The sequence below is a fragment of the Labeo rohita genome, chromosome 17, assembly GCF_022985175.1.
Source record: "Labeo rohita strain BAU-BD-2019 chromosome 17, IGBB_LRoh.1.0, whole genome shotgun sequence".
NCBI lineage: Eukaryota > Metazoa > Chordata > Actinopteri > Cypriniformes > Cyprinidae > Labeo > Labeo rohita.
In genome coordinates this window covers 10,565,513-10,578,864 of record NC_066885.1, presented here as the reverse complement: position 1 = coordinate 10,578,864, position 13,352 = coordinate 10,565,513, and the positions used below count along the sequence as shown (strand labels likewise).

The following is a 13,352-nucleotide window of genomic DNA, read 5'->3' as shown; positions in this document are numbered from 1 at the left end:
AAAATATGTTGTGAAAACTAATTATAATCATAATATTATATTTGTATCCTAATAAGTTAGCTTTAATTGTATTATAGTGCAATTATGCCACTTCAATTGCACTAAAGAAAAAAATGTCACCCTTGCTATGACTCAAAGTAACATGAACCTACAAAAAAATTAAATAAAATAAAAAAATCAGCACATGTATGCTAATCAGCACTAACCCTGCTGATTGAATAGGTTTCTATTTAAAAGCAGGTGACTCATCATTGACGTAAAATTGAGTATAGAAAACTGCATATCATTTTGAACTTCTAGAACTTTCCGGTGACGTTACAGTATATCAGCTTCCATTCATGTGAAACTTTCTTGCCCACAATGTCATTTCAAATAACAATCTGATTCCTAATTTGTTATTTGTGTTGCTGCATAGTGCTTCATTCGTTTTGCAGCATATCTCTGGCACAGACAACAGCTGCCATCAGGTATTCTTGTTGCATAACGTTGCCATGTATTATTGATGTGGATATTCCTGCCCTTAAACACACAGGCCAAGATAGAGTGACACATTATACCTCTACTATATCCCTGTGTATAGCTGCACTTCTGTTGCTGAAAGACCAATAAGGACTGTTAAATCAATATGGGACTATATTTAATATTCCACGTACCAATCCGTAATATCAATTTATAATATCAGATTGTAAATTCATTATTGAGGACAAACTATATTCAATATGACTTATTTGAGCCCATAATTAATCTTATTGATATGTATATTTGGATTTAAACAAGCAATAGCTTTCTTTCTTTGCAGTAAAAGTCTTTGTTGGCGGACTGACAGGTGGAGATGTGTATATATGTGTATGTGTGCGTGACCTTTTTTGCCGTCATCAGTTTACATGCGAGATAAGGAGTCTCTAGGGAAAGCTAGCCTGTTTTGACAGCTACAATATCACACAGACCACTAACCCCAATGGGAGCCAGGCTTTGACTGTTCTGGGTAGCCATTAAACTTACAAATCAAGTGTAAACTGATACTTCTAAATAGATTTTGTAGTATGAGTGGTCACTTAAGCATATAGTTTGTTTGCTCACAGTCGTATGCAATGTTTGACTGTATGGATTTGTGAATGGTGAAAGAAAACTGAGGAAAACCCCCACAACCATCACCAACTCTCCTGTTCAAATAACATTTACAAATGAACAATAGCGTCCTTTGTTGGTTCTGCAGCTGCTGAACTTGAGTCAATAGAAAGTGCTATTTACTCAACCTCTGTATGTCATTTCCTGCTGTTAATGTGCTTCCATTATCTCTCGTTGCTAAAATTTTCATAAGCCAGAAGCACATTTTTAAAGAATGCTTTCTCGTATTGCCAAAACCTGATTTTATTTGTAAAACCTTTTTTTATTTCAGAAGATTTTTCATTTACTCTGTTTTGAATGCATTCCCTCTGTGTATTTTTGTATCGTGGAGTATTTTTGTGCTAAACACTTGTGTGATTATAACATGATTGTGCACTTAGCTGGTGGTGGGGTCGAGGCGCTCACCATTCTAAGTCAACATCGTGACGCAGTGGATGGGAAAACGTCCCGACCTGCTTTTGTGTGGGCTGCTCTCTCTGCGATCCACTCAGCATCATTTATTTTGTAACGGAGGTCGTGTGTATGGGATGTGCTTTTAAAGCTCTTACGATGGAGTTAAGTTTACCGGGCCAAATGCCATGGTAACATCATGTTCAATGGCACATTGTGTGCTGCTCTCAAACTTCATGGGATAAAAGACGGCAGGAAATAATGCAAGTTAGTCGGTATCTTGTCATCGAAACGGTGTGTTAGTATATTTCGATAAAATTGCAGTCCTGTGCAAAACAGATTAAGTCAATGGCAATTATTTAAAAAAAAAAAAAAGGAACTTCGATTATAAAATTGGCTCTCTCTGTGCAGGAACAGAATCTATATACAATGCAGTGGATTGTAAAGTAGATAGACTATTCAAAAAACTAGAACAGCATATTCAGATTTTGCAATAGGTTCATCTGAAGAAAAAATGGCATTGTAAGTAAAGGAAGTTCTTCTTGGTTTGAAAATAAATAGTCATGTTGAAAAATAAGGCAAAATCTTAGTTTATGTTATTTTATTTCATTTTATTTACATTTTTTATTTTATTTTATTTATTTATTTATTTTTTGTTTGTTTTCTGGTAAAAACCATTGGTTAAAATATGATATCTTTTACTTGAAAAGAAAAATGAATAATTTTTTAATTCAAACTCGATAAAAAAGGAATAAATGTACTAAAATAAAATACACATTTATTTTTCTTTCCCCACTGGCAGTATGTCTTCACATTTTATGAACATTTTGTTAGACTCTTCAAAAACAAGATTTATCTTGTTGGAAAAATGTATTAAATCAATTACTCTGTCAATGCAAGAATGGAATTAGTTTACAAGAATTAGACTGGCTATAAAAAAATAAATCTTTATATATGTAAATTTTGCATGAAGATGAAAATCTTTGTCTATTTTATTTTATTATTTATTATTTAATTTTATTTATTTATTTGCTTGTTCTGGTAAAAAAAAAAAAAAAAAAAGTTAAAACATTTTCAAATAAAAAAAAAAATGACAGAGAAGTTTCATATTTAAAAAAAATATATATAAAAATAAATCTTTCAACCAGAATGGCATATTCAAATTTTGCAAGAAGATGAAGTGTAAGTGCAGAAAGTGATGTATTTGTTAAGTTAGTTTAAGTAGTCTACTTTATTTTAGTTTATTTTATTCTAGCTTGTTTTCTGGTAAAAAACAAACAAACAAACAAACAAACAAACAAACAAACAAAAAACATTGTTAAAACATGATATATTTTATGTGAAACGAAAAATGACACCAAGAAGTTTCATATTCAAAAAATATAAAAATATTCTATTTTATTTGATTTTATTTTAGCTTGTTTTCTGGTTAAAAAAAAAAAAACTTGTTAAAACATGATATATTAAAATGACACAAAAGACTAAGTATTTTCAGACAAATCCTTAGTAAAATTTTGTAAAGTAGTGAAGCAAGACAAAAATTAAATAAATGTAAAAAAAAATTATTTTAGTAAAAAATATAAAGTGAAAAAAGTTCTTCTTGGCTTGAAAATAAATGGTCATGTTAAGAAATAAGGCAATTTCTTATTTTATTTTATTTTAATTGTACTTGTTTTCTTGTAAAAACCATTGTTAAAACATGATGTATTTTACTTGAAAAATGACATAAGAGACATAAGTATTTTCAGAGAAATCAAACAAAATTTAGTGAAGTAGTGAAGCAAGAAAAAATAAAATAAATAAAATACACCTTTTTTTTGTTTCCCAATATGTTTTGACATTTTATGAAAATTCTGTTAGATTTATTTAAAAATTTATAGATTTATTTTGAAAAATTTATTCAAAAACAAGACTTATCTTGTTGGGAAAAAAAACAAAAACAAAACAAAAAAAAAGAAAACAGATTAAATCAATGGCTCTGTCCATGAGTGGAATTAGTTTACAACAGCTAGCCTGGCTATTCAAAATAAAAATAATTCAACCAGAATGGAATATTTAAATTTTGCAAGAAGATGAAGGACTAGGCTCATCTGAAGCATAAATGGCAATGTAAGTGCAGGCAGTGATGTATTTCCTGTGCCGTTCCTCTACCCTTGTGGCTCTACATTTCTATTTAAAGCGAGCAGAATCGGCTTGACATAGATAAGTTCTTCTTGGCTGGAAAATAAATGGTCATGTTGAGGAATGAGCCAATGAAGACTTTTAAAGATGGCAGTGTAATCACAGTAATTAGAGTCGAGGTGGGAGGACGGAGCACTCAGGAGCCAAGATAAAAAGATCCACCGCTGCAGTAGAACAACGTGAACAACGGTGTGCATTATGCTTGCTTATTGTTTACAGTTTTGCAATGAAAGAACAATTGGAAACCATCTCATCCATTTCCCAGAAACGCATCTTGACTGAAGGTTAAAACTCCAACTCGACTTGGAGGAGAGAGTGAGATGGAGAAGGAGTTTTCAGAGACCGGCAGACAGGAGGAGGATAGGGAGGAGGAAGTCGATGAAGTCAGATAACAGATTCAGAGAGACAGAAGTAGCTAGAGTGAGATAATCTCTATAGAATCAGCTCTGGGAAATTTAATGGAAGTTGGACCGATCTAGGGACAGGACGTGTCTAGTGTAATGCACTTATGATGTCAGGGCGAGTAATGAGCCACCCGACATCAAGGAAATGAGGCTTTGATAATGTCATAATGTCTGCGTTCCCAGAACTCGGGCAATGCCTATATTTCTTTGGAAAGAAAAGAGGCATGGAAAAGAAGTGAGAGAGAGAACTTCCCGCAATACATGCGGCTCAATCTATGCGAAAGAATGCTTGCAGAGGACAAATACTTTCGGCACTGCAGAGAGAGGAAGAAAGAGCAAAAAAAAAAAAAAAAAAAAAAAAAAAAAAAAAAAACCTTTTAGAGTGAGGTTTTGTTTTGCTTTTTGTTATGTGATTTTGCTTTTATTGTGGTGTTATTTTCGTGATGTTTTGTTGATGATTACTTGAAAAGAAAAATAATAAAAAAAATAAAATAAAATAAATGTTTTTAAACAAAACAAAACAATGAAACAAAAACCTAAACAAAGCAAACAAACACAACCAACAAAAAACACACAAAAGAAAACATTAAAATAAATAAATAAATAAATAAAATGTTGTTTGTTTTGTTTAGGTTTTTATTTTGTTTTTTGTTGTTTTGTATTGTTTAGTGTTTTTTTGTCCAATAAAACATTATTTTATTTTATTTTATTTTATTTTATTTTATTTTATTTTTGTAAAAAACATTGTTGGTGATTACTTGAAAATAAATAAATAATAAAATAGAATAAATATGGTTTTAAACACAACAACACAACAAAAACCTAAACAAAGAAACACAACAACAACAAAAAAAAAAACACTAAAGAAAACATTTTAAATAAATAAATAAATAAATTACTTCAATACTAACACTTGTTTTCAGAGAAATGTAGAAAAACATGAAAAGACTGTACTGTACATATTTATTTTTCTTAATGAGTTAAAAATGCTTTTTTATGCATAAGCCCTATGAAAATTTTGTTTATTATTATTATTTTTTCATTTTATCATGTTTAAGGACAAGCTTACTTCCAGAATTAAAATGTAAGAAATAAAGGTTTTTGAAGAAAATATGGCAGGATTTTTCTCAATATAGTGGACTTTAATGGTGGCCAAAGGGAGTTGAAGGTCCAAATTGCAGTTTCAGTGTAGCTTTGAAGTTGGTGGAGGAAGTGATGATCGATCATTTAGCTAGATAAGCCTCTTATTCCTCAGCTGGGGTCGTGTAGAGCCCTTTGAAGCTGCATTGAAACTATAATTTGGACCTTCAACCCGTTGGCCACCATTATAGTCCACTATATGGAGAAACATCCTGGAACGTTTTCCTCAAAAACCTAATATCTTTGCAACTGAAGACAGAAAGATGAAGATCTTGGATCACATGGGGGTGAGTAAATTATCAGGAATTTTTTATTCTAAAAGTGAACTTATCCTTTAAACAATATTTTATGTTTCACAGAGGAAAGGTAAATAGGTTTGGAACAATAGGCAGCAGTGACTCTCGACTGATCTGATGTCAGAAGGTTTGGGAATCCAAATAAAGGAATCATTAGCGGATCTGCTCCTGTTATATAAAACAGGTTGATCTCAGTATGCCAGATGGGAGCCTTTGGGACTGTGAAGGCACGTTTTCACTATTAATTTAAAGTCTGTTACTTAGTTAACTGTTGGAAGTGACCGTGTTTGTGCTTGTTTGTGGGTGGGGAGCAACAGAAACAAAAGAGTCGTTAAGACACACAATAATGAATTCTTAGGTCTTAAAAATCGAACAGGTGAGGCTGTGTGCGGAGATAATGAGGGCTGAGTAAGTTAGACAGACTGTAAATGTGAGACACAGATATCCTGCACACGGGTTGATTCTCCAGCACAGCTTCAGCGTGGAGGGCTCGAGCAGATGCTCGCAGAAGGTTGATCACAGTGAGAGAAAAAGAGAGAGATGTGCGATATGGAGATCTTGCTTGATGAATGTGAGAATCTCAGAGGAAATGTCAGTGAATGCTCCAGTGACTCAGTATGTTATCGCTCTTTCTTTTTTTCCTCTAGTTTTCTCTCTCTTTGTTTCTATTTGTCAGATTGTCTCTACAGTGTATCTCCTTTTTCTTAATGCCATTCTGGCTCTTCTGTCTTACACACACAAAACAATACTTTGCAGCTCCTTACTCTTCCTCTCCTCACTGAAATATTTTGAAACGATCACCTTTGACCTTTTTTTTCATCCCACATGCAATTTTCTCAAGCTTTTAACATGTTTAGTAATATTACCGGTGAGGTTTGACGTAAGTTGACGCTTAAGATTTGCATCACCGTATATTGTAGTCTGCCTATACTGCCAAAAATATTTATTTTCAGATATATTTTAAAATTGACTTGATACTTAACTTGAGACATATATATATATATATATATATATATATATTTTTTTATTATTTTTATGTCTTATTTTTGTCAATATTGTGTATAAAATTTTTATAATATTATTATATAAATATTATAAATATTTATGTTATCCAAAATCTTGTTTTAAAATAACATTTTGATCAATGATTTGGTGTGAAAAGGCTTTATTGCATGCATAAAAAAAAATTAAAATAAATAAAAATAAATTAATTAATTAACATAAAATAAATTAAATAAAATATAAAATGTTAATTTTCAAACCTTAAAACTCATTGGTTCTCAAAAATTTCTCGCACGTCATGATTGTTCACATGATTTGCAAGAACTAATAATTAAGTTTGACATTTAGGCTGCCATATTTGATGTAGTCTACCTATACTGCAAAAAATATATATATTTTCAGATATCTTTTTAAATATAGGGTACAACGGGGCTTAAGGCTCGCCCTAAGAAAAATTGTGCTTTCCACTGTGCCCGAAGAATATGATTGCAAAAAATACATATGTTTGTATTGAACATTTATGGAGCAGCATATTTTGTGTGAAAATAAATCATACAAGTTGTTTAATTTGTTAAAAAATCTCAGAAATGTATAAGGTGGCAAGGGGGGCCTTTTACCCCACACACGGGGTAAAAGGCACACAGTATTGATACAAATACTTTAACTAAAATAATGTTTGTTTTATAATGTTTAAGTTAATACTTGTTCAAAACAATCACTTTAGCTATAAGTCTGTACTATTTTATGCTTATTTTGATAAATAAAATAATTATTTTTTGTTCAATAAATATATTGTCATTAAAATATGTTAATATAAAACATATATTTTAAAATACAGAAACAAACTCATTTTAAAATGTAAAGATCCTGAAAGCATTGAAGGAGATCCCATAATAATTTAATATAGATTTACAGTAGTAACAACAAATGATATTTTATTATATGATAGGATTAATAGCATGTTTTTAAATATGGTGGTTTTATTCTAAACATGGTGATTATTTCTAAGATGGACACCCAACATAATATATGATAATATTTACCATTTAAATCTAACACTGTTATGTCAACAAATGGAAAGTCAGACTTTATTAATTATCATGTTAATATTGGGCCTTTTAGCCCCAACAGCAGGGCTGCTTTTTACCCCATACCATACTTTTACATATTTTTTTGTTATTTAAAAACTGCTGTTTTAATTATCTTAAACAAAACTGAAAATCATTACGAAGACTTTTGTCTCAAGATACATTTAATAATTTTAGCGATTTTCATTTGCTACTTAAATCTACAACATTTTTAAAAACATCAAATACTAGATCATGTAAGCACAGAATAAACTTTGCTCTGCCAAGGATCAACCAATATCGCACGTGTATGTTGAAAAGCGGATGTTTTGGAACATGCTACGCATTGTTTTCTGCCATCTAGTGGTTTAGAGGAAAATAATATCAAAGGCGCCTTTTACCCCGGGGTGCCTTTAGCCCCGTCATACCCTACAACATATACAAAACATGACCAAAAATATATTGATTTTAATATATAATTGCATTTAGGTATTTATATTTCCTCATATATTCTTTGGTCTTTTTTGTATATATTTTGGATACAAAAATATTTTAAAATATTTATATTGTCCAAAACCGTATCACTTCACGAATAGACTTTGTTGACTTGTCATAATTTGGACTTTTTTTTTTCTGCAGAAGAATGAAAATCTTACAAATTTGGAATGACATGAGGGTACGTAAATAATGACAGAAGGAGAAGTCTAGTTGTATACATTAGAGATCATAAATAATGGGAAAACTATTCTTATAACCAATTATTTGCACTATACATTTACCCTGAAGGTTTAATTATAGTGTATACAGTTTATTATTGTACCCCCAGCAGGAAGCTCTTCTCTATTTTATCCGATTTTATGAAATGGTGGCTTTAGATTTGCTCAGACTAAGACTTAAAATCATGCAGCAGAAACCTGACTTTCTTATGCGCTTTGCAAACAGAGGTCTTTCATAGTAAAGCCAGCCATTATGCAGTGACTGAACTTATCCTTTTTTCCCTTATCATCCTTTTACAACAAAGCTTGTGTTGCTTGTCTGATTTCTTTCTGACACTAGACTTGAATAAGAGTGTGTGTGTGAGAGAGAGAAAGATGCCTTGGCTGGTGCCTCAGCAAAGGCAAAGAAAAATACTTATTACAACAGGAAATACTAGGTTAAAAGTAAACCCTCGAAGTGATAACTCCATAGGTCAGTCTTCCCGAGCAAAGTTAAACAGAATATGAGAACAGAGCTGTCAGTTTCTCCCAGCATGCTCTCTTTTCAGCTTGTGTCATCAGCTGCAACACAGGAAGCTCAGGACTGTGAGTGTGTCAGTCAATATGTTGTTTACTTAGTCAATCTAAGTAAATCTGCTCTGAACTCATACCTGCGGGCGCAACATTGATCCACTTGACCCAGGCGGCTTCCAGGTTTAATTGAAAAAGAACAGCGGAGACCTTTATGAATTAACTGCAGAAATCAATATCTGCAGAATGCCAGCCTGTAAACTCTCTTCTTACATGCCGACGATGCCAGAGCAGCCAGCAGGCAGGTTGTTTGCAGAGTAAACAGATGGTTTCCTTTGCTGTCTGTTTTATTGTCTACTGTACAGGTGTACTGTACAGTTTTAGGCACTCAGAATTGTTAGTGAGCGCTAAGGCTGTCATCTGTTCCTCTCTTTTGTTTTATGTCATGTCATATTGAATGACAACAGGTGGTAAACATCACACTGTAATGCTTCAGTATAAATCTTCTGCAGACAAACCTCTCATTCTCATGCTATGTGGTATGTGGGAAGTCTGCTGCCTTTACATGGGCAGGTTAAGGGAATAGCTCAGCCTAAAATGAACATTTGCTAAAAACGGACTCACCTTCAGGCCGTCCAAGATGTAGATGAGTTTGTTTCTTCATCGAAAAAGATGTGGAGGAATTTTAGAGTCAGAATGAGAGTTCAAATGACTGTTAAAAACATCACAATGATCCACACGACTCTAGTCCATCAATTTGCGTCTTGTGAAAAACTGCATGTCTGTAAGAAACAAATCAATCTTTAAGACATTTTTAACCTCAAACCATCACTTTCAGCTAAAATACCTCTATCCATCTATCCTCTATCCATAATATTGCTTTCTCCACTGAAAAAGTCCTCTCTTCTGAATCAGGAGAGAAATACGCACAAGTAGTTGAATAAATTTTCATAAAATTCATTTTTGGGTGAACTATTCCTTTAGGGCTGCTTTGTAAAGATGCATAGCTGCATAAAAGCGATATTAATATGTGCAGCCATGTCTTAAATTAAATACAGCATCTGTGCAACCTTGTATGCTCTGTCTTTGATATTTATGTGATTAATTGCATTCAAAATAAAAGTTTTTGTTTATATAAGCGTGTGTAATGTGTATATTTATTATGTATATGTATAAAGACACACACATACAGCATATATTTTGCATATAAACACAACATTTTTTAAATATATACATGCATGTTTGTGTATTTATATATACATAATAAATATACACAGTACACACACATATATTATGTACACAAAAACTTTTTTTGGATGCGATTAATCGCGATTAATCGTTGCCCAGCACGTGTTGCTTCAGATGCACTTTTATGCTCTTGATTGATTTATTAATCGAAAGATCGAGTTGTTATTTTAATGAAAAAAAGTTAAACATGCATGGATAAATCTTTCCCAATAAGATCAATAATGTGCATTTAGAAAATTCTGTCCCAGCAGTCACAGAATTCATGGAACACCCATTATTTGCAATATACTTTCATGGCAGCTTTACACATTTTTACCACGTTTAGAATGTAAATTCCACAGATCTCAGCTACTTAATAAATATGATGTATATCTTTATATCTATCAATATTTTCATATATCTTTGTATGTACATAGAATGTTAGTATCTTCTATACTGCAGAAGATAAAAAGCCATGGAGTGACATGCCTCTTGGCCTGGTTGTATACTTGGAGCGACTGGAAATTGGCGGGACGTGAGTGAATGAAGGAGATGTCAAGCTTTCAGGTGAAGGGACTGTTTCTTAGAGGGTGGTTTGGAAAGCTTGTCTTTGTGTAGTGTCTGAAATGTCCTGAAGGGGATAAAGAGAGCCAGTCTGTCACACAGGGCTTGTAGATGCCTCAAGACCTATTAGTCGTTGGTGAATACTTGAATGGACAGGCGCACAAAAGAGTGGAAGCCAAACTTTCATTCTTACTGTGTGAATGAGACCAAAACACAGTCATCTCACAGGCACTGCATGGGATACAGCACTACAAGAAGAATCCCAACATTGCAACATGCTTACCTCTGATAGCTTCTCTGCCTCAAACACGTATCATACAGCTTCAGATGAGCTTGACTCTGCAGGCCGGAGAGGTTCGATCCATTCAACTCGGAGATGCGCTCAATATTCTGTAGGATCTATGATGGATCATTTGGCCTGCAAATCAATGACATGGTCAACACCTATTGATCGCAATGTTAGTTTTTGAGCGTGTAGATTTCACTTACGTTCCAAGTAGCAAACTATCTGGAAAATAGCTTTATACTCCTTTGGAAGACCAAATACATTGCCACTAAACACAAATGGAGGAGTTCAGCACCAAGGACAGCAGATTCTCCCAGGCCTTGCCTGCTGTAAGTGCACTTACAAGTAAAACCTGAAGTAAAAAAAGACTAACATATTTGTAACCCTGGACCACAAAACCAGTCTTAAGTAGCATGGGTATATTTGTAGTAATTGCCAAAAATACATTGTATGGATCAAAATTATAGATTTTTCTCTTATGCCAAAAATGATTAGGATATTAAGTAAAGATCATGTTCCATGAAGATATTTTGTAAATTTCCTACCGTAAAATATATCCAAACTTAATTTTTGATTAGTAATATGCATTGCCAAAAAAATTAATATGGACAACTTTAAACTTTTTTTTTTTTTTGCACCCTCAGATTCCAGATTTTCAAATACATGTATCCCAGCCAAATATTGTCCTATCCTAACAAAAAATACATCAATAGATGGTACAAACCATACTCAATTAAAAAAATTGACCCTTATGACTGGTTTTGTGGTCCAGGGTCACATTTATTGGTTATGTTACAATGGATCCCCCCCTTTAATGAAAATGTTTTACTTGGTCCCAAAGTGCATTATTATAGAAAAAGTGTTTTTTAAGAAGATTTAGTTTCATTGTACACTATTATAGTATAGTATATTTCTGGAGTGGATAAATAGGATACAATTACATAAGTTTGGGTCAAATTAGATTTACAGATATACAAAAACTATTTAAAACTAAAATGCTGAGTCAAAGGTAAAAAGTTACTCAACTCTGGTGTGGTTCTTCATTAGGTCTCCAAATATAACAACAGATGTAACACTTTTCAAGTACTGTTTATGAAAATCTATTCAATATATCAAAAAACTAGATTTTAATGTGTTTCTTATAATGCCTGGTTTTAATAATAAAAACACTGAGCGATTTTTTATATTGAAAACTGGTCAAAAACAACCATAGACACATTAACCCACATTAAAATGCGTTTCTTGCAGGTATTGTTGCGAAATGACATACTGTGCTTTTCATTTTTACCGAATTTCTTGGTAAGAGATGATGATGATGAAGAAGAAACGGCGCGTTTCTGAGGGGACGTCATCACAGGTCTACAAATGTAAGCAAACACAGCCATCTTGTTCACATTTCGTGTCCCTTTTCCACATTTAAATGTGTCTGTCGTTTCAAAAAGAAACTCGTTTGTTTCTAGCTAAGTTTTCTCTCAGATTTCACTACACCTTTAAATGGCGCGAGCCTCGCAGTAAGAGGAAGGCGGGGTCGCGCGGCGCGTGTGTGTGAAAATCTCGTGATTGTCCAACAGTATCTCTGAGCGCGCGGCTCTCTGTAACTGCAAGCGAGCACAGAACGAGGCAAGTACACGCGGGTAAAAACATCCTCACAAGACCGCGAAAAAACGTTATTAGGCGGCGTGGACCAAACGTATAGAGCCTGTTGGGAATGTAATGTGGATTATTACGCTTTGGGATATTTTTACGAAACTGAGGTTAGTCTGTTTCTTTTTTTGGTACGGAATGAATGAAAGCTCACCGGGATGTTATAAGTTCATCACTTACTTCGAGTGTTTACACTTAAAGGCTTGTTTTTACATTGTAAATCACGGTTGGTGTTGAATGCTACTTTTATTTCGGTGAACGCGGCGTGTTACACAGAATCGAAATAACTGACATTCGCGTTGTTTCGCGGAGAAGCGCGAAGAAAATACTAAGCTAAATCATCATCCAGGCCCACAAGAAACGGGTTTAGACAGGCTGTCAAACTCTAAAAATACGTTTGCGAGTATTTACTCCTAAAGGATAGACGGTCATCTTCTATACAGAGCACGGTGGAAACACTAGAATATTTCTGTCAGAGTTGACCGGTTTTGGCGACAAAATCTGAGGGACAAATAAACGTGTACTCTGTTTTTTTTTTTTTGTCATCTGCCTGAAATATTACAGATTTTTCGTTTATCTTCAATAAGTTAGACAACATAGGCCTTTCTAGTAGTAATCACGAAAAAAGCACGCCTTTTCCTCCGTAAACACGTAACAAACAATTTCGCGCTTTGCTCTCAGGAGACCGGTGTTTTTCTTAATCTGTAAAAGTAGCTGTGAATAATGAATAAGACTTCTCCGGTGTCTGGAGCCCATGATCAACTGCCACTCAGGATAAACAACACGCATGCCCACTG

At 33.4% G+C, this 13,352-nt stretch overlaps 1 protein-coding gene across 1 annotated transcript in view; it reads left to right on the top strand.

The window, feature by feature from the left end:
- Window positions 1–12,329: 12,329 nt before the first annotated feature.
- nrxn3a (neurexin 3a) overlaps window positions 12,330–13,352 on the top strand; it is a 350,535-nt gene continuing 349,512 nt past the window's right edge. The window contains 1 exon segment of the mRNA XM_051132863.1: window positions 12,330–12,665. The gene's annotated coding sequence lies outside the window, so the exon portion shown is untranslated.